The following is a 27,259-nucleotide window of genomic DNA, read 5'->3' as shown; positions in this document are numbered from 1 at the left end:
CTCGTCCACATTTCTCTGCGAAACCTCTAACGAATTAGTACATGTTGGAATGCACGTGTCCGTGTTGTGAACCCAACGTTAGCTTTGTATCTGTGTAATGTAGCTATCTGCCATATGTTGTGAAGTGGTTCAATCTGTCATGAATTTTCCTAACTATGAGTGTAATGATTGAAGATTTTACCGTTGTAGGCCAAATATAATAATATGTATTTCTATTAAGTTACTCTCTTCTTAAAATTCAAAATATTTATTTGTTCACCTACAATAATGAAGTCAATGCATAAAAACAATGCCAAGTAAAAATCATACACTGAAAATCTGTGCACGCATCACGTACAGTATCCTGAAGAACAAATACATGCAGATACATATAGGTTCATTTCATTCATATCGAGGAAGATGATTGTAAGCTCGGATATAAATATTGATCCCCGTATGTTTGGAAACGAAATGTCATGTTACCAAGAATGTAAATAACAAAAATCAATTTATACGATATTTTAATACAAATATAAATGCCTCTTTATGATATATACATTTAAAAATTAAAATTTAGAAATATACGAAATATAGATACTGAGGAATGTCAATATGCATTATGTTATCTCAAGTGTTCTTAATATAGAAAATTCCCATTTATGAACTTTTCATGGTTCATCCATTTCACTGTTCATTTTGTCGCCAGGGATTTTAAATGCGTCGGATCAAATTATAAGATGAGTTGCCGATGTAAATTCAAAATGACGTGTTCCCGTTAACCGATTGATTTAGTGATCCCGATGAGGATTTAATTTTCCTGAACCTCACAAACGTACTTTCCCTGAGGCTGTCATTATAAGTTTGCCGCCGATATTTACAGAACATTGTCAAGAATATGATTTTGAATTTCCTACCAAATATGCAATATATCACGAAATTCACGGACGAGTTTAATGTCACCAGAAAATTGGATATCCTCACCATCTGCGGGAGAAATATGTCAAAATATTCGATTATGTTCACTAACATCGCGAGAATGTTACATATGAAAAATATCACGACGACGAAGAACAGCATCACCGCCAAATTGATTTCTTTCTCCTGACGCCTACTGAGTCTCTGTCTGTCTCTGTTGGATGTGTGGATCGTATGCCATATGAAGATGTTGAGTGCGGCCAGCGTGAAGAAAGGTATGAAGTACATGACCAGAACGTAAAGCCAGATGTAATATACTTCGTAATAAAGTTTGTTGAGTCTGAACTGCGATGCGACGATCCGGTAAATCGTAGCGTTGAGTTCTGGGACGAACGTTTCCGTCCTTTCGACTTCCCAGAATCTCGGTATGTTGTAAAGTATAGCAAAAATCGTTATCAAGAAGTTGAAGTATCTCGCTCGCCGGTACGTGCACAATGAACGCGCGCGTAGCGGATGGCACACCGCCACGTATCTCTCGACCGTGACTGCGACCGTAGTCCATACTGATCCCGTTTGAGCTATCAGACCAACAGGATATGCAACTGGGATAACGAACGGACTGATGGTGAATGAATACACACTAATTATTTCCAAACGACGACCGAGTTTGTTAAGACCGATCATCATTACAGCCGATATCAGAACTAAAGTGTCGAAGACTGCCAATCCTTGAAGACCACAGTTCACCGAAGACCTCATCTGAGGCCTTGATAAGATTATCAACGAAATGATGTTCGAGAATATTCCAAACATTCCAATTCCAGTAACGAGAATACCTTCCGTAACGAATTCGAAAGTGGATATGCTAGTTGACATATCATCACCTGTATCCATTGTGAAATTGTACAAATCGTGCATACGGACGATATCGATGGTATCGCTAGACATATTCATGACGGTTGATCGTCTCTCAAGTTACGCTCATCATAGTGATAATGTCGCAGTTGGCAATTCAGTTATTTTCTTTGAACGATAAGAACTCATCACTTCAAGGAGAATCTTCATGAAGAGTAGCATTTGGTACCGACAGGAAATCGAAATACCTGGAAAGGTAAATAAAAATAATTAATAAAGGAGGAGAAAAAAGATGATTTATATGTAACCAATTAAAAAATTGTGAAAAAAATAATGGCTATTATTTAAATTTCTACGTTCTAAAGTGATTTATTTTATGCAATAATTGTTGACTAGATGAAAAGTCCCGATAGCACTGCAGCCACGATTAGTGCGAGCATAAGAAGACACTTCTGCTCCCAGCATAATTAGGGGAGAGAAATTACCTTCTATATATACACAGGGAATAGGGGCGGGTGTATATCTAACCCATAATTGTGTGTGTGAAAAGTGAACACTGTTGTACACTACTTAGTTATATTACTTAACCGTACATGCAACTCGTAAGCATTATTTCAGGCAATATCTAATGAATTGGTACATGCCAGTACGTGTTGCGTTATGCGTGACCCAAATGTATTGATGTTGTCAGGCATATGCTTGTTTCGTATTATACTAGTGCTGTCATCTGTCTTCCATATTTTGAAGTGAAAAGTATACCTGAATTTTCCATGTTATGAACGTATCGGGTTAAATGTCTGCATGCTTCTGTGGGGAATCTCACTATATCCATTACTCTCATAAAATAAACTGTATTGGTAGAAGTCTTTTATCGTTTCTTCAATTCGCAACGCTTAGCAGAGTTCGCTTCTTATATTACAACACCTAAGACACCTTCTTATATTATATCACCAAACATAAAAGATAAATAATATAGCTTCCATCTACTATGTGCCGTACGCATATTTTTTCGGCAACTTGTATTAGATCATAGAAGGGGGGGAAATATCTTCCTTTCAAATAGGTGGCAATTTTTCCAAAAGATTTAATTATTTCCACTGTGGCAGTTATAAAAAAATGAGAATCATATGAAAATGTTAAAATTCGCTTAAAGTGTTAAGTCAATTGCTAGTAGATTTCTCATGATGGCTATTTTACAATGGTGATACCAATGACAGAAAAATTTGGTTTTTTTGGTATTTTTTTACAGTAAACCCTTATAAATAAATTTTAAGAAAAAGAACATAATCAAAGCATAAATTATACATAAAATAGAACAAAATGCAAATCAATAAGAATTTGTCTCATCATTTTTCCTTTCTATAGTTCAACTTGCGGACGTAAAAAAACATTTAAATTTAGTGCACGTCACATAGGAGCGAGTGTTATAAGGTTTTAGCATCACTTTCAGTATAGTTTCGCAATTTATACTGAATAATACTGAATAATACGCAATTATAAGAATGAAAATTTACTGCTTAAAGATCAGCTATATCGCCTTTTTCACACATGCTCCTTTTATTTAAAAAGGACTCTCCCGAGTGCTTTTCTTGCCTTTTTTCTGCATTTGAGTGAGCAAAAGAAAAAAAAATTCTCTCCCCTACAGTATTTGTATGAGAAATCCAATTTTGTTCCACACAAATGTTAGAAAATGATTTTCTTTCTGTCCAAGAAGATCAGATGGCTTCCCTTATAATAGTACGACTAATCTATTTTTTCTAAATACGTCGTAGTAATTAACGATGACAAATCGTCCGTATTTATTTACTTCGTACTTAACAGAATGTTCACTGTGATGGATATATGATAGGATCATATATCATTCATATTCATCTTCTCTGAACATAAATATAGAAAAATTTTAATTACATCTGATTTATTAGGCTCTTGAGAGAGAGATAAGTAAATTAAATAAACCAAAAAGGAAATAGTTGCCAAACGAAACACCTATAATATTAACTTTAATATATAGATAAAATGAACATACTTTATTATTAAAAACCATAGTTTCAATTGCATCGGTTCTACGAAAACATGAATATTGATTGAATTTCATTCATAATACACGTATAATTTATCAGCACTTCACGGATTTCAGTGTGAGGAAAAATATATCCAGTAGTAGAGAGACAGAAATATAATATGAAAATGCAAATATAATTACTTTTTTGTGTTCCTAATAGAAATAAATTGCTAGCGTTCAACAGAAATTTCTGTCGAAAATAACATTTTTTGTTGTGATTATAGTCGTCCTTTATTGCTTAATTTTTCCCCTAGAAATTCGTTTAATTCTGAATGAATGCATTGAGATTTTATTATAAAGAATCATAGATAAAATGCTATCAAAATATATTCCACGGAAGGTAATTGGAAATTATAAATTAGTTCTGTGATTTCCCATGCATCGACATTTTTTTGTCCCGAAAACTAATTTTGAACTTGCGTATCGGTGATGAAATTGGTTTCTTTTGTCAGTGAAATATCCTACATCAACAATTTAAAAGAATAAGTTACGCTTTTACTATATTAAATTGGATTATTTCCCCCCCCCCTTTCTCTTACAGACTATTTCGTTGGGAAAGTAAATCCATTTTCAATTTGTATCTATCAAGAAAACATTTAAGAAAACTAATATTTTAATAAATTAATATTCTTTGAATAACTTAATAAATGAAACAGTAGGTTTCTTCATACATGATGAAGAAGATGAAAGTGAAACAAATAATAACTTATTTATAATATCGAGGTTTATAATTTTTTTGCCCAATGAATAAAAAAAATCTGTGAATACGCGCATTATACTGTATTTCCGTTTTTCGTCATCATCCCATACAAATTTTCTAACACAGTTCAAAACTCAATTCCCAATAATGTAACGCATGGTCAGACTGTTTGCTTTTGCTCACTAATCACAAAGCTCTACATACATATATCTGTAGAATAATAATGTAAGTTTATTTGTTTCGATTGTTTGAATTTACTAATATTACCACTACAGTAGAGCCTCTCGATAACGCACACTCATGGGGCCAAAAATTTTCTCAGCTCACGGAGAATGTCCGCTATTGGGGAGGAACGATATACAGCTGAACCTCGTTTATACGACTTTCACATTTATACGACGTTTGGCTTCGGTCGCTTGGTTCCTATTGGCTCCTATACATTTTTCAATTTCAAAATATATATGTTACTGTGTAAAAGTCATACACACTGGTAGTCATGCGCAATCACCAATAATCTCGATAAAGCTTGATTAAATTTCACTAAATTCGTCACTTTTACTGGCGATTATGCATGATTCCAAATAGATTGGCAAGTTGGCAAGTTTGATAAATATGGATAACACATATTTATAACGTTTCTACTCTTCATAAAACCAGCCAATTATTTTTACTCGCACAGACACATGCGCTACACGTATTTTGCTATAAAAATTAACTTAAAATGAGTGTGAAGAAGAGAGAGAGATAAAAACATTTGTAACAAGATTATCAACCTTGTAATATTAGCTTTCCTCACACGAATCAACAATTGCAAACAAAACCAACATTGTCATTCGAATTCACCATCCTAGACAATGATTATGTTCAGTTTATTTAGTAATTAATACACGATGTGTCATATTTACCAATACGAGCATGACATTAAACATAATCTCAGTTAAATATGATAAATTCTCGGTTTATGACCAAAAATTAATAAATCAGAGTTTGCCTGATTTTACTGTCCGCTATCGAGAGTGTCCGCTAAGAAGGAGTGAAATACATTAAATCCGTGTCGCATAATAATGTAACGGATCAGAAAAGTGTCCGTTAACGTGGGGTGACCGTTAAGGGAGATTCCACCGCATTTCGATTACTTTGAAAGTGACGTGTTGGTTTAGAAACCCCCTTCCCTTTTTTTTCTTATTGAAAAATAATAAATTTTGTTATTGGGAATCCCGTGTGACATTTGTATTTTATAAAAAATACAATTTATAAAATTATACGTACCATATGCTTACGTGTATAAGGGACCCCATTTTGCCAGAAATTTGGTTTTGAAAACACGGAGGGGGGGGGGAGAGTTATGTTACTGCCGAAGCTCGAAGTACAGCCAATTCTCGAATTGCCCAAGATTGTTGGCCAAAGCCCGAATTGTAGAAATGATCCGGACTTTGGCCGGCCATTTCGCGATGTGACGGAATGAAAATCCCTGATCCAAAAATCGGAGATCCCTGCCCAAAGCGAGATGTGCTGATGTAAGACGACCTGTAGGAAACAAATTCATATTTTTACTCGCCAACGTGTGATACATGTGTATAGGCCTATATACCAGCTGTATTGGATTAGCTCTATGTGGCTAGAGGAGAAAAAAGTGAAATTTGAGAGAAGAACCTATAAAAATAATTATATAACCATATATAGTTTTTTCTGCCAAATTATGGAGATTTTTTAAAAAAAATTATTACCGCATCGTGACTAAGGTTTGATGAGTTGCTCTAATTAATGTGGACATAATTATCACGAAAAAATACGCCAACTCGACGATCATCCCGAATCGTGTTTTTCTATCGAACTTTGGGCAAGGATCACCGGCCACTACGCAAACTGGCCGGGTCAATATTTAACCAAATTTTCCAATTCACGAAATTTCCGGCCCCGTCGCGAACTGGCCAATATCGGGGATTGACAGCAACAAATAAAATATATATAGTATATGGAATCTATAGTATTATAGATATTAGCAAATTATTCAATTTTTCGCAATTTACGATTACAGTGACTCTGATAATAATAAAAACTAGTTAAAGTAGCTCATCGTGATGTACCAGATTAGAGTGTTATTTTTCACCATGTGAATGAAAAATTTATTTTCTTTTTAGATCAAAATAAAAAGTATCTTTGGTAAAATATTTTTTTCTTCAAATTTTACGCCAAAAAAAAAAAAAAAAAAAAATCAGGGATTTCCTTATACACGTTAAAACAGGTACAGTATAATCAACCACGACGGAATAACATACTGAATTGTGTCCCTTAATACAAATTGTCTTTTAATCAAAGTCAAGGGAACTAAAACTGAAAAATAATATAATCGCGTATTACATGAATAAGTGAGCTCACATAAAAGACAAACTTATTAAATTTCTATACCTTTCACAATAAATGATGGTGATGCATTTTTTGTAAATTCAATGACTTGAAATCCAGGGAGGCTTAAGATCATGCGGCGAAAGTATTATAAAGCTTAAGGGATCTAGTAATATTTAAATCTAATTATTTTAAAAAAAAGTCAGAGCAATGAACTGTCGGAAATCGATATCGATCAGACAATTTTATTACCAAACATCGCATTTCCTAAGGATGTAGGGGAGAGCGGGGTAATGCCGAACACAGAAAATCTCTTAGTATACAATCAAACCTCGTTAATGCGTCACCCGGGTAACGTGTCACTCCACTTACCGGATCAATTTTTGGAAATCTCAATTTTCCTCTATGGGGTTGTAATGTTATTAAACTCCGATAACACGTCACCCCACTCCGCTCAAGGAGTTACTTTTTGTAAAGCACTCATGGGAAAATTACCATTCAAATCGGAAGTTCTTCTTACCATATGCACGACAAGCTCAACATTCGTCCTTATCACGTCAAAGATCTACCTAGAATTTCAAGCGGAAGTCACTGAAATCTCCATTCCCCCACCCACCTGTCACTGCCGGCTTGCTGACAGATTTTTTCAACACTGGGCTGTTTCTTATTTGGTAATGGTTCAGTTGATTTTTTTTTGTGAATTTCGGTCCTTGGAAAATTTTTGCTGAAAAGTTAGTTGTGCGTCGCAAACATTTGCCGTATCTTGTGTTTTTTTGAAGAGAAAAAAAGTTTAGCTTAAGCCGCTCAATATTTTTGTGGGCTTCTTGACGTTTTGAACATATCTTAGCTAGACGATTAGTGAACATCTCTAACACTTTGTTCATCCTACTGTCAAAATGCTTTCCAAATTAGAAAGAAAAGTTCGTTCACCTTTAAAGGCAAAGCAGTGTTATAAAGGAATATCGAAATCGACTTATTAAGAAAATTTGTATCGGGACTGAAAAGCACAATAGACAGACTTCCAATTTCTATCATCTTTGGAGAAAAGGAAAGTGTTTTCAACTTCCAACTCCGAACAAACAAAACTCGCCAGTGTTTTTTACTCAGTGAAAAATAACTAATTTTTTTCTTTCGAACCCATAAATAATATTTTATTTTCATTTATGATGTTTCAAAAGAATTAAACTGTGATACAAGATGAAAATACTTTGGTTCCCATAAACATGCGGAAAAATTTGCGAATTTTTAAAAATCGAAAAGGTAATATTTTGTGTTGTTCAAATGAGTAATAATGTAGCAAATAAACATTAATTGATTAAGAAAAACTCGATTAATGAATTTTTATGGCAGAACTCGTTCGAATAACCAAAATCTGGTTAATTTTTTCTGCATGAATGCATCAGTAGGGAGACAGGAATCGTGGCCATTGCTTACTCCGTTTAACGAGTCACTCCGCTTACGAGGTAATATTTTTAGTCCCCTAGGAGCGACGTATTAACGAGGTTTGACTGTATACCCTATTACCCTGTTTCATTACCTACTAAAAAACTACGAAACATTTGACTTTAAAGCCCATGTTTTCATAGAATTGTTTTTGTAGGAGTTCACACTGCTTGTAATTAACCTGGGGGTCGTAGCATTACCGAAAGGGGTCAGCTAAATGAGGAATGTAGGCTAAATTACGTAGTTTTTATGAAGTTCATTAATTTAATTAGTTAAATGACACAATCAACTCTAAAATCAACTTTTCCTGTGAAAATATATAACTAGAGTAAACAAAATACTAGTAAAAATTTTTTATCGATATGAATACTGTATTGTTTAACAATTTAAGTAACATTAGTATCTATGTTCTTGAAAAATTGCAAAAATAACATCAGCAGCAGAGTTAAAAGTTGCTTAGTACCTAACGCTGCGTACAAAAATCACAAATAAAATTTTATTCAGTCTGCACCACTGCACTCTGACCGCATCCACCGAGAACACCAACGACATCTGAACCACAGAGGTCTTTGTTTGTTCTTCCCGATAAATGTCGTTTCAGTTAGAATGTCTCTCTTGAAATTGCATGAAGTTCGTTCGATCGACGTCATTACATAATGGTTCAGCAATATTATCTTCATCTTCCGATGATGATTCAAAATATATGTTTCTTCTTCACTTTTCTTTTTGAAGTCGTATTGGCGGTTTTATTTAGATACAGTTTTTCTTTAGTTTTTGTGTCTTCTGTGTGTGTGGTTCAATCTTGTTAAGCTTTGAATTAGCCTTTCTTAACTTGCTTTTTCCTTTTACTCCAAGATTCTCCGGAGGTTTTTGTTATTCATTTGTAAGTTTATTTACTATATAATTTCTTTTCCTTAATTCTTTTCCTGTACTTCTTTTATTTTGAGCCGTAACTCATTTTTTTAGATGCATCTTCAAGGATTTCTTTTTTAGTTGATTCCGTGTAAAAACCACCGAATGTTTCTTTCGTAAACTAGGTTTTACCACTTTCAAGTTCGGAATAGGGAGAAATTTGTTTGAATGACGTCATTATAGAAGCAGATGGTAACTGCCATCCGCCAAGGCCAAAAAAATTTTCGCCGAACCTTTTTCAAACAAGCCCCATTTACAAGGATGACGTCACTCTCCGCTACCGTACGAAGGCTTTTCAACAACTGGCTGTTGCGAAGATATATTTTGAAAAGAGAGAAAATTCAACTGCCCCTGCGGGGAATCGAGCCCACGTCCTTTCACTTTCCGGGTGAACGCCCTAGACCACTAGACTACAGAGGCACCGAATTTCTCAATCTTTCCTTATAGCTCGTGTACACTGAAAGGGACCGTACATGGAAGGCCGGACCAAACTCAGGCCAAGCTCACCACTGCTGACGCTGCCACCAGATGGCGACTTATACAAGGATGACGTCACTCTCCGCTACCGTGCGAAGGTTTTTTAACAACTGGCTGTTGCGAAGATATATTTTGGAAAGAGAGAAAGCCCCATTTGGCGGGAAAACTTCCAACCTGGCAACACTGTTTCCTTTACTCCGCAATAGGGAAAAATTTCAAAGAATTATGGGAAAGGGTATGCACCGCGAAAATCTTCAATAGGGGGGGGGGGGATGTAAATACAGTATTTTTCTTCCTCTTCCTTCACTTCTCTCTCTACGAGGGAAAAAAGTCAAGCAAGTGCCGGAACTCCCTATGCTACCGCAATATTGTACACGTAAACCGAACTAATATGAATTCAACACAAATAACCCCCTTCCCCATATTTTTCGGAATTTTTGAAGCATTCATTAGTCATTTTTAGGAAGATAAACACCAATGTTGGCTGAATTCTGAATTTTGATTGGGGGAAGCATTCTCTGCTTTGCTCCCCCCACGCGTACGCCACTTACCATGGTGATAAACTTGAGTTGTTCTTGGTTTGAAAGAAATAGAGATACGCACACGTATATGGGTTTTTGAGCTGTTGAATAGTCTTTACTTGTTAACTAGGAGAAAACACTTGAATTGCTTTATTATTGTGACTTGAAGGAACCGACTAGAAATAGAGGCTTAAGGTCCAATCCGCACCTTCTCGTGGTGCAGCCCGTAAGTAGCCATGTGTAGCACGTGGTGAACGGACGCGGATGGCTTCCTCCAACCCGCATTGGCCAGCGTGGAGGATTACGGCCAAAAGACCCTCTAAATCAGTGATTCTCAACGTGGGCATTAACGCCATTCTGGGGAGCGATGGAATGTTCCGGGGGTACTACATGCAGAGAGCGAACAGTCATGCATCGTGAATTCTCTTTTTAAGAAGAAACCCCAAAGAATGTGAACCTGGAGAAGCCCAACTGGAACAACTAGTGAGATCAACTACATCCTATCTATTGAGAAGCATATGATCCGAAACTGCAGTGTTCTCAACACATGCAATACAGGAAGCGATCATCGACTAGTGAGATGTAGAATATTGCTTAAGCCTAGAACGGAAAGAGCACAACGTATCAAAATACAAAAACTGTCCTCGGTATGACAAATCTTCAAGAACATCGATATAAATCCCAGTTAGATCTGAAGAACCGATTTGATTTGTTATATAATACCACTGAAGATGAACAAGATGCCACCACGATGAACAGAAATTTAAACTCTACCCTAAAAAAGTAGCAAAAAAAGTCGCTGGAGAAGAATAAATGAAACCGATGAAGAAAACAGCAGAAGAAACAAAGAAATTGTTGAAAGATCTGAGAGAATTTCAGATTAAGAAAAATAACCAAAATAAATCAAAAGTGGAATATGCAGAAATTTGTAAGACGGTAAAAAAGCGGATTACAGAAGATATCAGGAAGAAAAAAGAGATCACAGAAAAGCATTTAATGAAATTTCGACAGAATTTCAGCTCGCATGGGTAAATACACAATTTCTTTATTTAAATTGATATTATTTTCAAATTACAGAGAAATCAGCTGCGTCGGAATTGTTTCGAAATTGCGGGTACTCGTCTTTAGTTTTATATCTGAAATAATATTCTGGGGGTGCTCGGATCCATGCCACAAATTACCCCGCCTCTCATGCCACTGAATGAAATAGTAAACCAGGCCTGTCATCTCCTCTTTTTTCCAGCGGGGGGGGGGGGGCAAAGAACATATACTCACTTGATGTATATATATATATATATATCATTTCTAGTGTATTTTTGAGAGTCGTATCCCCAAATGACGGGTCTGTGCTAAACACATGGGCCCGACCGGGCCCGCTCCGGGGTTTCTGAAGAAGATGGGGCGTCACAAAAATTACATCGGGTAAAAAATTTCAGGAGTAACCAAGTGAATTTGCCAAGTAGGGCCTCAGAAAAAACATGACTCGGGGCCCGTCATACTCTTACGACGGCGCTGGGTAAGCACCTATAGAAATTTTCAAATTACGGTATACTTTCACAATGTGTACCTAAAGACGTACGTTTTCTATAGGGATGTTCCCTGTATTTGCTTGGAATGTCTGTAATTTAGGTCACGTACACAGACATCTGTGTGTGGAAGTAATGTATTCGGGGAAAATAATTTCCGAAACATAAACAAGAATTCATGATGTTTGTCTCTAGTTTTGCCAACAGTTTATTTTTTTGCCTCTCGGAACTATAGCTTTCGCTGTTTCATCTCATGAAACTACTCAAAATCCTACGTGACAATTCTTAAACTAATAAACAATGAACTAATGTTATGAATAAATTAAACATATACGTACAGAGAGGCATATTATTGAGTAAAAACCGACATTTTTATTGCGATTTTTTTTTTCTATAGAAATCACTCGAAACAATCGACATTATGCTAAACAGTTATATAATTTTACCATTTTATTGTCATTTCAAAATGATATCAATTTAAATAAATAAATCATGTAAGTGAATGGTGAGCTGAAATTCTGTAGCAATTTCACTAATATAATAGAAAAAAACTATTTCACTTATTTTTTTTTTTATTGCAAACAATTACACACAGATACACATTAAACAAATACTGGACAATAACACACAAAAAGGAATACAAAAGAAAAAAAAAGGCATACACATATAACGAATATACACTATGTGGCTCCAAGGGACACTAAGTCCTTCCAGGAAGCCAAAAATACATTGTATTACAATTTTTCCCGGTTAGCAAGATAGTACCAGAAGATAAGGAGAGCTATAACTACTGTTTTTACTCAGTTTCCCGGGTTTTGTATATTTTTAGCAGCGCGAGAGGGAGAACGGGCAACTCGACTCGTTCAATGTCAACTCAACTTTCAAGTTGACGCAACTCGAGTTCGATTTTAGTTTCCCTGTGTGAAGAGGGCTTTGAGATTTACAGTACAGAATTCATAGAGCCGCTAATCAGAGAGAATGATGCTGTTTCATATCGCTCTCCTTTTAACGTCTGTGATGAGCGTCACTTCATTGTACACAGAAACACGGGAATGAAGTGGTAGAATATGTTTGTCAGAACTATTATAATTAATTAATTAATATTCGTGATGTTTAGCGACATCTCTTCATGCAGCAGCTGCTTCAATGATCGACTATGACTTTGTATGATTTGTTACATGGTAATTCCACAACTGCTCATGAAATCACCTCAAGCATTATTATAGGAATCTGTGCATGCAGTATATACTATATACGATACTATTATCTATTACTGTTGAGTTCGATTCACTTAATTAATCAATTATGATCTATTTTATGCATTGAGATAAAAACAAAGTTAGTTTTCTTCTTTGACAGAATGGAAACATTGAGATGAAATAGCAGACATTAATTAATTTTATATATAATATATATATATAGTTAAAAAACACATGCAATAAAAAATGTAAATGATTTCTTAAAGTATTTTCTGACTTTTTAAATGTCTTGAATGGCAACGGTTATCCGTCTTCCTTTATGGGTTTCAAAAACACCCACGTTTTTGACTTGCTAGTTGACGCCATATGGCTCACAATCTGTGACATTACCATTTAAGAGTTGAATTTCAGATAAGATTTTACATTTTTGATTCTCTATTATTACCAACTTTTTGAACACACTTTTTTGGAGGTGCCCACTAAATATTGTGCTACTAATATATTTTTCGCGTCTTTATAGTTTTTTTCCAATTTTTGTATTTTCTGATATTTGCTTTTTCGACTTCTAAAGCTTGTTTTCGCAAAAATGTCGGGGAACTGTTGGTAATTTTGTGCCTTTCTTTGGCTTATCATCATCAGAAACATTTTTGCTTGTTGGTACAACGTGGGGGAGGGGGGTTCCCCTTGAGAGCGACCTCCTCATTGTTCCATTTATTTTTTAATTTTCTTCTAAGCGTGTATATATATATATATATATATATATATACACATACATATATATACACTCATGTCCATAAATTAAGGATAATTCAGAATCACACGGAAATCGAAATCTAAAGTAAAAATTTCACCTGTAGAATTATCACACACATCTGCAAGAATGATATGCAAATTTAAGGTAGCCACCAGATGATGCCGATAGTACGTCACAATGACGAGAGTGTAAGGGGGGGGGGTATATAAGGAATGGTGGCAAAGAAATGAAATTGTTCACAAGAGTTCACTTCAGTATTACTAAAGTGCATCATTAACCCGTAAGTTACAATTGTTAGAATGGTAGTACGCTGGAATAACTTCATAGGGTTGGCGTCCGTGCCTTTTATTCTGGGCTGGAAGCTGGAAGCTTCTAAGTTGGGCTGGAAGAGATCTCGGCAACGGGATAGGTCCAGTGGCAAAGTTCTGGCGTTCATTCATTCGTGCCTTTTATTCACTGTGACGTAGATTTTTTGCATACGGTTTTTTCTTCTTCCCTAGGTTACATTTGCGTGCATGGTGTTCTTTTTCCTTTCTGTAAATTTCAACAGGAATGCTGTTTTAACGTTTGCGGAGGTGTTTCGAAACGCACTTTCATGTTAGGCCATGCAAACTGACCAAAAGCTGAGATAAATAGCTTCACAATTGGATGAAAGAGAAGTTAAAGAAAGATGAAAAAAACTGAGCATCTTCTCATTTTTCACACTATGTACGCTTAGCAGTTGGGTTCGTGAGTGTAATTGAAATACAAAATAATTCGGGCTAGTTCGGGCTAATTCTGACTTTCGAGTTTGCTTGCTATGTGTCATAATCAGCTCATTTTTCTCTTACACATATACCGATGGAAAAATTAAATTCCCAGTACGTAACAGATTGTTCTTATTTTGGTATTAATAATCGTATCGTATGAACTGAAACTATGCAAGTTCAATGCATTTGCTCTCAGCCTATAATTATTCATTTTGCACAAATTTGTTCAACATCTTTCTGAAAGAGAAATTGCAATATGGAAGGAAATTCCGAGGAGGAAATATATTAATATCTAGTGGCTCTAGTGGGTCGTTGAATTTGTTTTTATTGGCACAAAAATTTTGCTCACAACGTAGCTGTTTGATATTAGTTCATGTTGGAAAAATGTTCGTTTGCCAATTCAGAAAAACGTATAAAAAATCTTTGTTATATGAAAATTCGTAAGCCGATGTATTATTGTATTTATACTTTTCTTGCGATTTTATTGGTTAATTTTTATTTGTAGAACTTCATCGTACAAAAGAGAACGAAGAAAGATGCTCAATTCGATTTTTAGAAATTGTCTTTAATTATAGTGGGAACGCAAATTTGTGGTTTTAATGCATACACGAAAACATTTTTCCTCCGAGTTAAATGCAAACATCGTGATTTTGAAAGAGATTGTAATTTTTTCGATGGCTAGATATTTCCTTTAGGCAATTAATTTTCAGCTTTCTCTAAAAAATTTAAATTTTCTGTGAGAGTAAGCATAACGATTATAGTGTAATTAAATATTTTTTACTCCCACGTGATCTCTGAATTCAAGATCTTTTCACAGAAAATCTAAAGAGGCGTAAATGGCTTCAACACAACATAGCTCTTACAAAATAATTTGTACCATCAACTTATAAAATAACCACCATTAGCAAAATGCGCAATTTAATGCCATGTTTAACATCCATGTTTAACATTTTTCGTTTCCGAATACGTGAAAGCATTTATGACTTCAAATAACGGCTAAACGGAACTCCTTCCGTTTTCGATGAAGGAGGTGTGGTGTTCCTAAGAAAATCAGAAAATATATGATGAAAATCTCCAAATCCTCAAAGGCATTATGCTGGAATAAATGACATGATCAATGGCATGACTGAATCCAATAGATTATAGAAATAGAATAACTGAATCCAAGATTTGAACCAATGTTCAAAAACAAAACACGGAGCTTCCAAAAATATTATGCGCCCAGTCAGAGATCCAAGAACAATTCCAAACGAATATCTGAGTGAATGTACCTCAGAAAAATTCCTCCGGGAATATCTAATGAATCGGTAACATGCAATAATGTTTTACGTGTGCATAAGTAAATGGAAGGAGGAAATATATTATTTAGACACAGCGAGAAATGCTTGGTCAGCTGGGACAGCAAACACGCCTTTTCGCGCCGTCTTCTAATGTTGAAAGAGAGGTTAAAAGGTGAAATTTACACCCCCCCCCCTCTTGTCCTGTTCCCTCGGCACCAGACCCGCCTGCTCCTTCCTAGTTTTGGCTCTGACGTATATATGTGTCAGAGTTAAAGCTTTGTACCGTGCTATACTGAAACTGCCATCTGCCATCTTCCATAATTTGAAGTGAAAATGGCAAATGTCTGAATTTCCATGTTATGTAAGTATCGTGTTGAAGGTCCGCTCTCTACGGAAATACTTTTTCAAATCGATGCCCGGCTTGTATTTATGGCTTGGACCACAGACAACCCACAGACCGCCACTGTCCCAACAACGGAGTTTGAACCTGGAGCCTCACGAGTATTGTCCATACTGTGAGTCTACTACAAACCTCGGGCTGAAATTGAGGAAATTTTCGTTTGTGCTCATACCAATTTATTTCACGTTCCTTCATAACAAAATTCCAAATCGTCATAGCTTTCTACTTGATGGTTGAATCTTCAGAAACTCGTGTGAACATCCCATAATATTTCAAAAATTATATTTATGTTATTACTATGGAGACAAATCTTGTGAATGTTTTCTTTTCCTTATTTTCAATCGTATCACATAATAGTATTATTTTAATTTGTTTGCTGCCCTTACATATTCAATTAATCAATATTGTCTGAATTATAAAACGGGAATATTATATTATTATTATATCATAACTTGTACTGACAAAATACTGTATATGTAACGTGAAGGATGTTCTATAAAGCAAACAAAATTTGTTTTTTGTTTTTTTTGCAAATCATTTATTTTTGTCTAGAACTTCAGCAAATGTGCATCAGAAAAGGAAACTCCTCACTTATAAATACCTTCAAGGCCAAATTCGGTGCCGGAAAACTTATCATTTCAAGAAACATATTATTCCGCAGATAAGATACATTTCTGCTCCTACATATTCTCCTCAAAATTTAATTGAAATGCCAGGAACATGTCTCCAAAAATAAACATTTCTTCGAATGTCAAAGGTTTAAAAACTTTTATATCGAATTCAATCGATTGCTTTTTATCGTTTGTATTTTCTTCATTTTCGCCTTTTAAACAATGAAATGTTGGGGATTTCAATGCAGCATATTTCTAGTTTTTAGATCGAAAAACTAAGAATAATAAAATAAAATATGAGTAAAAACAATTAAAATCTCAACAAATATAACATAAATTCTTCGATATTCTTGTTCATATTAATCTATAATCAAATAATAAAAAACACGAAAAATATAAAGTCATTTTTGATCATTTTTTATATATACTTTTTCATTCAGTTTTAAGTGAAAATATCACAGGCGACAGCATTTTCCGGAATGTTGCTAAAAGACGAGAAAATTACGAAAAAATAGTATTTTCACATGAATTCCCAATTCACCATTTTCGGAAATTAAAAAAATAAGTGATGACATTTTTTTTTTCAAAATAATGAAAAACTACGAGAACGAAGAATGCATAAAATCTTGTTTCTCTAACGAAATTTCTAAAATACAGAAATTTCGTTCTGAAGTGAAATGATCTGATCTTGGGGATGCAAAGAGTTAAAACTATGTAAGGAAATTAGTGAACAAAGCTAGAAGTCGAAGGGGCATAAAAAAAGAGCAAACTCTTGCATGAATAATTTTTTAATCATTTGATCATTTTTGTCGCACCACGGTCATATTCTTCACACTAGGGCTAATTAGAGCAGGACCTACAATTTATTGCTGATTCCGAATGGCAGTCTTTTATTTTACTCACCGAAAGGGTGATGCGCTAACCCCTCGATGTGAAACTCCCTGCGGTAGAAATCTTTTTTTGCGGTCATGTCATGTCACCTGTTGCATTGTACCCCTGTGTCAGGGAAGTTTGTTTCTGACAAAGACAAACCGGGTATCGAACTCGTGACACATCTAAACAACCTTTAGGCAAGTATCTTATCGATCTGGGCTAACGCATCCAATCATTTTTCAATTTTTAGATATTAAATCATGTATTGAAAAATACACGATTTATCATGTGTCCACACAGCAGATGGAAAAAAGATATGTGGGAACATGAAAGCAATAACTAATAAAAAAAAATCCTGTTAACAATTGAAAAGGTTGACAAAATACATGTAAAGGAAATCATGAACTACTAAAAAATATGGTACAACATGCAAAAGTGACTAGCTGTACAATCTCGTGATCCGACTGAAGTGTCTCCGTTAATTTAACCATTCCTTAAAATCAGATTATTTGTATTGCGTACATTTCTTTAAAAGGACGACTTGTCTATTCCGACCATTGCAGGAAAAGTATGGTTTTAAAGAGCCAATTTAGTCAGGCTTTATTGCATATTTGAGAATTAAGTTAGTTTCAATATTCAATAATAAGGAAATCAAATGTGAAATTTTGTTAAAATATTTGATGAAATAATAGTATAGAGCCACGTGATAAAATGAAAATGTTGTCCGTTTCTCTTATACTTAGTGATTTAACATAACAGCTAGTTTAAGGATTTTTTCACTGATAGTTACGAACCATGAAAGTGGTCGATCCTCGACAAAATCGCGTTTAATAAATTTGAAGTTAACCTCAAGCCCTCGCACAAGCACACACGATGTGGTAACAACTTGCTTTTCAAATTGCATATTTTTACTCAATGTTCGAAAATGAGATTTACGTAAGAGCCAGGAAAATAGTGAATGACCATAGACATAAAATTATCTCGAATTTGTTCGATCTGAATATGTTGGGAAGTTATCACTATATGTGCTCGGCAGTAACGGAACATATCCAATGACTGATATCTCTACAGATGCCATCAAATTAGTTATAATCCAAGTACAATGGAAGAATTCCAAACGTGTCTGGGAAGTTATGTTTTCTTGTTGAAACTAAAGTGGTTTTTTTTTCAAAGGTGTCTCAAAGGAAAACGTCTGTAAAGGATTTAAACTTCAAGTTTCGAAACTTGATCGAAAAGAAGACTTACGCTGCGTACTTATTTTCAAGTTTTAAGGGAATAAAAACAATTTACTACGGCAGTATTTTTCCTCTCTGTACATTTCTATGGTTTTCTATTTTTCCACTATTTCGTCTAATCATTTTATTTAGAGTTCTCGATCCAGCCTGACATAAATGTGTCTATAATTCGAATAGAAGCTTCTGGGATGTGTTGCTTATGCTTATGGATATGCTATACAAAATGATTCAGAACTCATTCGCAAAACATTGATAGAATACATCTGGACAAGCAGTTTTTGCCACACAATGTATATTCGAAATACATGCGGTGCAATGCTAGACGGTGTCCTAACACTTAATACCCCTTAAGTTTTTGCCCATGAGTTCCGGATTACCCTGTTTACTGCACCTATTTTATTAGATTAATGCGAATACTTATTTCATTTTCAAAATAATTAACATATTTTACATTGTTCTCTTATACATCGAAATGCGTACACCCAAATCACACAATCTGGCATGTACCATTTCCTAAGAAATCATTACGAAGTGCATGTGCAGTTTAGTGTTGCGGTTATATGTAGTAATAATAGTAGTAGTATGCATAAAAATATGTATAATTTACCCCTTTTAAATGCTCAATTTATGTTGGATATCTCTTGTCAATTACAGTATGATTATACGATGGACAACAACAAATTTTGTTAAAAGTTAGATACGAAAATACTTTCTTGGAATTTGAACCTAAGACGTTCTGAACGAATTTGCATGTTTATGCTTGCTCTTTGAAAAGACATGCGTTATGGAAGAGATGGGTTAGCTATACATCATAAAAACAATGTATTTTTAGCGTGTATACGTAGAATAAAATGTATCTCCCCCACTTTCATGTTAAAAAATAAATGCACTTATACCAAAAAATCGAGAGATTTTTTAAAAATTTCCTTCACATTTTAGATAGGATTATGTTCAGGTATATATATAGAGGTAGATTATAAATTCAAGTAAGTGCGTTAGAGAAAGTTTGATCCATTTTCTGAGAATGAAAGATGAAAGTCTCACTCTTTTGCGAGTTTTCCTGGAAATTATTTTCGTCGGTAACTCAAGTTTCACGTTTTATTAAGAAGTTCTAAAGTGTGTTAAGTTGTTTTGAATCTATTTTAACAGCTGAGAGCTCTTCCATGCATACTTTTCTTTTTTACTCGAAGTAGGCTAAGATATTCGACTATGTAAATCTAGGAAATGCACAGGGCTAGTGGGAAAGGAAAATCCATTTCCCAAGTTTCAATTTACAAGGATAAAAAAAAGTAGCGAAATATCCTAAGAATTTCCATTTGCGAAGGTCAACGACACATTCTCAGAAAGCTCGGTTCTATAACGACAAGACAAGACACGTCCTCTATCTCGTTCGTCCCAATTTCTTTTGGACTATGCGTGAAGAAAATCCCCACTATTTCAGGAGTGGTATTGGATTTAAGATCTGTTCTTGATCATATATATACTCTGGGACATTTTTTATTTATTTTATTATCAAAATCTCAATTTCAACTTGGTTCGGTTCCTTCGGGTGCCATAAAGCGAATATTATTTTTTTACGCAATTTCTTTCTTTTCAGATCAGACGACGCATGGTGATTGCGTCTCAGCAATGTGAAACGAAAAAGGCAAAAACTATTTTGCTTGTGAGAAGATCGAAATTTACGCTATTTTTAGTTAAATATTGGTATTCTTTATCATCGTATACGGTTATAGAAAAAAAGTGTACTGATAGTTGTACTTTCTCGGTAACATTTTTAAGGATTAGGAATTCATATAAATAAACTATTGGCAAAAAAAGAAAATGTTTAAGATAATAGAAATATGTGCAAGCTCATTATTAAAATTGATTGTATCAACAATTAACTCTTCAAAAGTTGTTTTTTTAATAATATAATTGATGTTCGTTATAGCCACCTCCTCGTTTCAAGGGAAACGGTCGTTTCTTGGCGGGTCGTTATATTGAAAGTTTGAAAAACTATGATGTGATCAGTTGAAGTGAAAATGCATCAGGTTAGAAAACAGTAATAAAATTGTAACAATTATTTCGTGCACGTTCCGTGTACTCGAAATTCAAGGTGAAACAATTTCAGAAATACAGATTTTGTATTTGCCTGAACGAACTCCAGAACTTTGCTACTGGAGTTATCCCGTTGCCGAGATGTCTTCCATTTACTAGCTTCATGGCAGAGTCTGGAATACTTTATTTTGAGTCAAAAAATAAAAAAATAATAAATAACACAAAATTTGTACAACATATTTTCCCTCAGCAATTGGGTACTGTCGCGATTAACACATTTTCTAGTGATTACAGACGAGATGGGGTTGGGAGTTGGAGAAAAGTTCCGAAATTTCATGCAGAAGGATGAAGGTAAAGAAAGCGCAGACCTGTGTTTAGACCTTGTATTGGAATGAATGGTCTCTGTGGTTGGCTACATTGGATAAAAATAGCATGGGATGAACAGGAAAGAAAATTGGAACTATCGTACCAGTCGTTATAATGGAACAGTCACTGGCTGTACTTTATTGGGCATTTTCTTGAATTATGAAACATCATTTGTGACTCGGACGGTGTATATTGATGAGTTAAAACTAATCATAAATTATTTTCTTTTCTTTATCATCACATTATGACATTCATGCTTGTTGGATGAGAGGGACCTACTAAGAAACATTCATAAATATAAGAGTGAATGTTATGCTGTCATGTGAGCATCGTGTTGGACTCTCATCGTGAGAGTCCAGTTTCGAACCCCGTCGGCAGCTTAGTGGTGTTCGGGTGAAGTTGGGTTGCAACTTCGAGGCGTGAATGCAAGCATGTGTCCAATGTAAAAAAAAAGTCTTCCCACAGAGAGTAGGTACACCTTCAGCATGATGTTTACATAAAATGAAAATTCACACATTTGTAATTTTCACTTCAAAATATGGAAGAGACATGACGACACTACTACAACTCGGGAAATCATACAATACAAATAAGTTGGGGCCACATACACACACCCAGAACAAGTGCTCCACCATGCACCAACTCGTTAGAAATTCCGCAAAGGAATGTTTACGAGCTGAATGTGTAGTCGAGCAATATAAGATGCGTTTTTTAAAACGTAATTTTTAACTATTTAAAGAATAATTTTTTCAAGTGTATAATGCCATGTGAAATAAATATTAACCAAATTAAGGTATCCGACTACGTTGAAAACGTCATTTTGGAAGAAACTCTCGATTTTTATGAAATCCCTATTCTTTGCGATTCCAAAATTCCAGAACCGAAGTTGCGTCGTCTTTAGTGTTTATGCGTTTGTACATACAAGTATTCCGTGAATAAAAACGTTAAACGTGTCTTACGAAGAATGCTATTTTTAACATTTTACTTGCGTTTGGGACATGGTTTCCAAAAATCAGTTCATTATATCATTACGAAATTTTAATATGATATTTTACTATACATTGTTGAAGTTGTGAAGCGAACAAAAATATAAATTCTATCACATGTATTTTTGGAATTGCAGTGTTTTTATACACGAAATGTAGGATAAAATTTCAAAAACTTCAACGTATTTGGGTGTAACTTATGAGCATATCATAAAAATCCTTTAAATTTTGATTCGTAACCTGCACCCTCATGTAACCAGCTAAATGTACTCTGAAAATCACAATACATTTCAATAACAAAATTGTTCGCAACCACGTTTCGAATATCACGTGAAGTTTGCCTAAACTTTGACATAAAAATGAATTTTTCACAGAAAATTACATAGGTAGACAAAACTTTGCTACTGTTTTCACCATACCAAGATACTTTCTATCAAGAAAAATTTTAATAAAGTTATCTCCAGTACCATATTATAGAAAAAGTTCTTTCGAACGTAAAGTCGGATACCTTGAAGATTTCATAAATTATGTTTTATCTGATTTATATATATATTGTCACATTATGTCATTCCTCTCCTTGCTGGATAAGAGGGACCAACAATGAAACGTTCACAAATATAACCGGCAACACCCGTTATGCTCTATTCCAAAGAAAATAAATTGGTGTGAGCTATTTTTATCTGTATTGCCTGGGAATTTTCTACGGATTTGGTATACATTCTGCCTTAATCCGGAAACTCAGTCATTGCATGGATGACGTCGAGCTTAAGACTAGTTCAAGAAAAGGGATAAGATCTCTCGTTACGGGTATATATTGTGGAAATGAAATACATTATCTGTCTATCTAATCTATTAACTCATATAGGAGAAGGTGTGAAAATTTACCAGCATTACAATGTTTTTTTTTTGGAAAATGTAATGCAGGTGTATGGTTTGAGAATTAATGAATTTGGTTGATTTTCAACTTAAATGAGAATATTTTTTTCGCATTTCGATTTGATAACAATGTCTATATATTTAACATTTATAAATTATACTTAAAATATCTTTATCCAGAGAAATCTCATCTGGTTTGAAATTAAACGCCAACAGCGACAATCAAGACACACGATATGGAATTCAATATGACAACTCAAACCAAACAAAACCAAAATGCAAAACAGTTCATATACATAACACCTAAGGAATATAATTAAACTGAATGACGAAATACAACCGGGAATCCCTACACAGATTTAATGAACGACTAATGAACGAAATCAACGCAATTCAATAAGATTTATATGTATTAATTTTTTATTACATTTTTACCCCCTTTACAAATGTAATGAGGACCGAATATTAATGTAATGATTGGTCTATTGTCAACCCCAATATATACAGGGTGTTCTGTTAGTGGACCGTTAGTCTCAGAGGGTTGTTAGTGAGCATCAAGAGGAACAAAAATTACAATGGAACAGGTTGTCGCAAACCACATTGAGAGGGTGAAAATCGCGAAAAACGCACGCAGGTTTCACGCTGGAACGACACAAATTTTTATTTGATTAATTATTACAAGAGTTGTTGGAAGTGGCAGTCCCTGACGTCATTGCACAGTCTACAACGAAGTAACAACGATTCCCGGACGCGCTCGAAGATACCAGGTATGCTTTTGATGCCTGCCACAGCGACGAAAATTCGCGCTATGAGATCCTCCGATGACGTAAGCGACGCTACTTACGTCAGATATGGTGAGCGAACCCACGAACGCATTCAGCGATCACCTGACATCCATATTTCGTCTCGTCTTTCCTCAGAGCCTGCATGCGTTTTCGCAATTTTCAGCCTCTCTACGTGGTTTGCGACACCCTGTTCCACTGCAGCTTTTGTTCCTCTTGATGCTTACCAACAACCCTCTGAGTTTGTAGGTCCATTAACAGAACGCTCTGTATAATATCAATATGCCCTGGTCGGATATATATTCCTTTGAACTACTACGTAATTGGTAATATGTACTTGTGGGCATTTTGTGTTTGCATTTTATGTGCACTTTGTGTTTGTTCTTTTGTATATATTATGTTGTATGTGTGTAATATATGTAAATTTGTAATATGCATAATTGTAATATAAATTTCAATTTTAATATTTATCAGATTTGCTTGATACAAATAGTGAATGCAACTCATCAAGTTATGTTTTTATTTTCGTAAAAGGAAAATTTAATTTCAAATATTTTTGTTATAAGAAAAGTATTAATTCTTACGAATGCAATATATATATATTGCTATTTAATTTCCAAATTGCATGTGATTTTCGAATGGATGCAAATAAAAATTGCATTCTGTACTGTACACTGTTCTTCATTTGAATGAACATTCTCTTTTCTTATAAGCTCGGTATCTATTAGAACGCATACAAAGTCTTCGCAAATCCTGAATTTTCGTAGAGAAAAGAAAAACATGAATTTTTAGAAAACCCCACAAATATTGAGTTGTATTTGGATGGATGAATATAAACGTTACGGAAGACAAATATTGACATTATGAGGTATTTGGACCAGATATTTCTTTCGTGTACGTCAACTGGATACACAATGTTTGTATTTATTTTTCTACCTAAAAAAATACGTCGAAAGCTTATTTCACGATGCCGCTTTTGTCTAAGCGGTTGAATCTTCCATCCCATTTTCTCTTCTATACCCACAGAAAAATACAAAAGCTTTGCAAAACGTCTTCATTTGAAATATTTCTTGAGAAAAACGAAGTTTTTTTATTATTATTATTTTGATCAGATAAATACCGAGAACACTGTACGATACGGTTTGGAGAATTCTTTCATAAAATATTGCAAATAACCCCCCCCCCCCCCCGTCTCTTACCGGTGAATTTACAAAACCCATTCTGAAGTCCATTCAATAACGAAGTGTACATTTTATTGTTTTTATCAATTTCTTTTACAAATCACATGATTTCAATTAGTTTCAACCAGGTTTATAAAAAGCAAAAGAAAGCTAAAGCAAATTGGATTGGCCAATAAAAAGCAAACTCTTGTTTTTTTTTCTCTTATTTGTTTATTAAGTGAACATAATAAATAAATAAACTAAATCATATTTCTGAATATAAAATGCATCTATGTATATCAGACATGGACATACTAAACATAAAGATTTAGATTCAATCAAATAAAACTAATAAATAAACTATATCATGTGAATTATTTGAATTTTTGCCAACTAATTAATCTTACTTACTTTTGTGTAAGGATATATATTCATATAGAAATATAGATATACATAAACTCGAGATTATGCATCACGTACTAAAGACGCAAGTATTTGTAAACGTATTTTTGAATCTTTAATATTTTTTTCTTCTAAAAGTTGACATTTATACGTTATCATTCCTATACTCAAACTGATAGTTTGATTTGAATATGAATATATACATGTATTATAGTATACCTTGGTGTGTAATTTTCACAAACACATGCTTAAGAGTACTAAATATATTTTTCTTTAATTAAAGATTTGTGATGGAAAACAAAATTGACGAATTTGGTAGGAAAGTAACGGATTTATATTTATAGAAAAATAAAAAGAGTTGAATTGACAAGTAAAACAAGGCAATCGTAGTTAAAAATTTATTTCATATAGAAAGTAAAAAGATCTGAATTAAATTTAAAATAATTATAAAATTGTAAAAAAATTTTCTGGGATGGAATCTAATCACGGTAAATTTCGCAATATCATGAATCATGGTTATCAGTTGCACAAGTATTCAGTTACTGTTCCTCAAACTGTGTTCCACTCGTTGATTTTCTTCTCTGATTAATCGATAAATCAACATGTTATAATATCTGATATTAAATATTAATAAATAATATTATTTATTCTACGGTTTCACTAAAAAGTTTAAATTAAGCTTTTCCTAAAGAAAACTCTTCCGTCACCAAAAAACGTGTGAGAAACAGAAGTTAATACTCTTAAATGTTTCAAAATAAAAATGAGATGAATAAAGTTTGATAAGATTCCGAAGTACTTACGTTTTTCCTATGTAGCTTCTGAGAACTTTATGGACACAGAAGCAAGATAAAAAGCCAATTACCGTCATTCATATTGGAGAAAAAAGTTCACTGTGGTGAATTGATTTGCCACTTTGAGAAATGATGCATTTGGTCCGGAAAACTAAACCATAATAAAATATGTTGTGGTGACTATCTCACTAGGTAGCGCTGACAAAACAGCATAAGCGGGATAAGGAAACTTTCCCGTTTCTATGACAACAGGATGTTTCTGGATAAGGCAGTGCCGTTTCCTCTTAATGACAATGGATACAGAGATTTATTAGAGTTTTAATCATCCCGTCCGTATCTATGAATGACCATAAATGGTTTCTTGTATCAAGGATGTTAGGACAATTTCCAACATGCAATTTTTTTGTATGCGAAAGAGAACATTTTACTATCAAGTTGCGTCTTCAATCTAATTAGATTGTTTTGCTAGATCTTTCATTTGACGACAACACCATTCGGCTCTTCGCGGCTATGCTAATCTAACCCAATTGGAAATGGACTGCTGCAATTCTTGTAGAAATTATTTAGATCACTGCTGAGAAATATATTGCGGACGGGAAGTCTCGGACACATTTGAAAAATTAATTGCTTTGCTCAATAAATTCACATGAAATGTGTAAGTTGCACTAAAACACTTATAATGGCCTAGATGTGCAAATGTATATGCTATTTTTGGTGTTCACGTTTTATTTAGAAGAAAAATACCTTTATGTTTATGTTGAATGGAAGGCCATTTTTCAATTTATCAAAACTTTTATCGAGGAACAAAACAATACAGTATTGACATTATTAACAAAAATAACAAATAAATTCACAAAACCTATTAAAAGTGCAGTGTGCAATTATAACTGCTTCAGTAAAAATCTCAATGAGATGGAAAAAGAACATCGTTTTTTGTAAGGAACAAATTTATGGACCATTCGTTCACAAAAAATACATAAACATATTATTACAGGAGATTTAGCTATTATTGAATCTTAATA

General features: G+C 34.2%; 1 pseudogene across 1 annotated transcript; it reads right to left on the bottom strand.

Moving 5' to 3' along the window:
- Positions 1–555: 555 nt before the first annotated feature.
- On the bottom strand, positions 556–26,332 carry LOC149076275 (FMRFamide receptor pseudogene; annotated as a pseudogene). Its single transcript, XR_016194212.1, has 2 exons — positions 26,247–26,332; positions 556–1,997 (listed from the first exon to the last, which is right to left on the bottom strand). The product of XR_016194212.1 is annotated as an FMRFamide receptor pseudogene (transcript).
- Positions 26,333–27,259: the final 927 nt, after the last annotated feature.

This window comes from Pholcus phalangioides, unplaced genomic scaffold (genome assembly GCF_987345545.1).
Source record: "Pholcus phalangioides strain wild (caught in Gottingen) unplaced genomic scaffold, Ppha-v1.0 ptg000015l_1, whole genome shotgun sequence".
Classification (NCBI taxonomy): domain Eukaryota; kingdom Metazoa; phylum Arthropoda; class Arachnida; order Araneae; family Pholcidae; genus Pholcus; species Pholcus phalangioides.
Note: the sequence above shows the minus strand (reverse complement) of the source record. Positions and strands in the feature narration are given on the sequence as shown.